Source organism: Arachis stenosperma, chromosome 10, assembly GCF_014773155.1.
Source record: "Arachis stenosperma cultivar V10309 chromosome 10, arast.V10309.gnm1.PFL2, whole genome shotgun sequence".
Classification (NCBI taxonomy): Eukaryota; Viridiplantae; Streptophyta; class Magnoliopsida; order Fabales; family Fabaceae; genus Arachis; species Arachis stenosperma.
Genome location: NC_080386.1, coordinates 7,870,349 through 7,872,638, shown reverse-complemented (window position 1 = coordinate 7,872,638; position 2,290 = coordinate 7,870,349).

Here is a 2,290-nt window from a genome sequence, read left to right as displayed (position 1 = left end):
GAAAATTCTTAAATAATACACCCAAATATCTTCGTGTTACACTCAAATTTGTTACAAATACAGAAAAATATTTCCTCTAATGCTACATTTTTTTTCTTTTTCCTTATTTCTTTCTTTCTTTTAGTTGAACGAATGTAAGTTCATCATCTTCCAAGTAATTTTGTACCATTATGTGTTTATTCTTCTTCTTTGTTTGATTTTTTGTTTTTATTCTTGTTAAAATAGTAAAATAAGAAGAAACTTGAGAAGATAAAATAAGAAAAAAAAATGAATAAGAAAAAAAAATGATGATAATGATGATGATGAAAAAGAAGAAGAAGAAGCAGCACAAGATGATGAGGAGGGATAAGAAGAGTTTTGAATTATGCAGAACTTATCAGCACACACACACCGAAAATTCTTAAACAATGCACTCAAATATCTTCGTGTTACACCCAAATACAGAAAAATATTTTCTTTAATGCAGAACTTTTACATTACATTCAATTCAAACCATCAACAATAATGAACAACAATTTTCACAAACAAAAACAACATTATTCACCTATAGAATCATAAACTACTAACGAAAACATTAACTAGAATCAAACCATACCTCAGCCACTTCATTATATTTAAAATAATCAATTTCGTTCTAGTTTAACTGACAATCTGAACTTGAATTATTCATTATCTTCAACAACGAAATAACTGATGATGGAGGAGAAGGAGAAAAAGGAAGGAGGAGAAGAAATTCTAATGAAAAAAAAGGAGAAAGAAGAGAAGGAGGAGGAGATAGTGTTGGTGAGAGAGTAAAACAAGAAGAAACTTGAGAAGGTAAAACAAAAAGGAAAAGAAGAATAAAAAAGAAGAAGAAGAAGATGGTGACGATAATGAAAAAAAAGAAAATACAACCAAATATCATTGTGTTACACCCAAATATCTTCGTGTTACACCCAGGGACGGATCCAGAAAATTTAGTATGGAGGGGCCGAATTTTAGATAAATTTTTTCATTTCAAAAAAATAATTAACATATAGTTATTAGAGTTAATTTTTTAAAAAAATTATCAATATATATATATATATATATATAATTATAAATTTTTTTCACAATTTTATTTTTAATATGATAGTTACATAAAAAAATATAACAATATTAATAGTGCATTATAAAATTATAAAATACCAATAATTTATAGCGTGTTTAGTTAAAAATGATCACATATCTTATTAATTAAAATTAATTCTTTAAAATTTTTTAAAAAATTTAAAAATAAATGATAAATTATTAATTATTTGAAAGAAACAATACCTTTATAAAATACAAAATATAAGATATTTTTATAAAAGTTTTTTTTTCAACAACATAAATTTAGAAGAAAAATAAGTATTTTTTATAAAAAAAATTATCTAAAGTACATAATGTGATTACCAAAATATAACTACGTAAGTTATTATTAATATAATAATATAAATTTTAAATATGTTAATATAAAATAAACAAATTATTTTTTTAAATAAATATAGAGATTATTATATAAAAACTAATTTGAAAATTACAAAGACTTGAGAATATGATATTAAATTAGTTAAGTGAAAAATATTAGTGAATTAAACAATTAAGACATAAATCAATCACATAATAAAAAATAATACATATAAAAATACTAAATTATATAATATTTTTTATTTTTTAAATACATCTCATATATAAATATAGTTTCTAAAAATTTTGGGGGGGCCGAGGCCACTACTCGCCCCCCTCTAAGTCCGTCCCTGGTTACATCCAAATTTGCTGCAAATACAGAAAAATGTTTTTTCTAATGCTGCATTTTTTCTTCTTCTTTTTTTCCTTATTTCTTTCTTTCTTTTAGTTGAACGAATGTAAGTTCATCCTCTTCTAAATAATTTTGTACTATTATGTGTTTCTTCTTCTTCTTTGTTTATTTTTTTGTTTTTATTCTTGTTAAAAGAGTAAAATAAGAAGAAATTTGAGAAGATAAAACAAGAAAAGAAGATGAATAAGAAAAAAAGAAGAAGAAAAAGAAGATGATGATGATGATGCAGCAGAAGATGAGGAGGAGGGAGAAGAAGATGTTTGAATTATGTAGAATTTATCAGCATACATACACCGAAAATTCTTAAATACAGAATTTATCAGTGGATGATGATGAATACATCCAAATATCTTCGTGTTACATCCAAATTTAATGTAAATATAGAAAACTATTTTTTTCAATGCAGAACTTTTACATTTCATTCAATTCGAACCATCAGTGATAAAACATTATTCAGCTACAAAATCATAA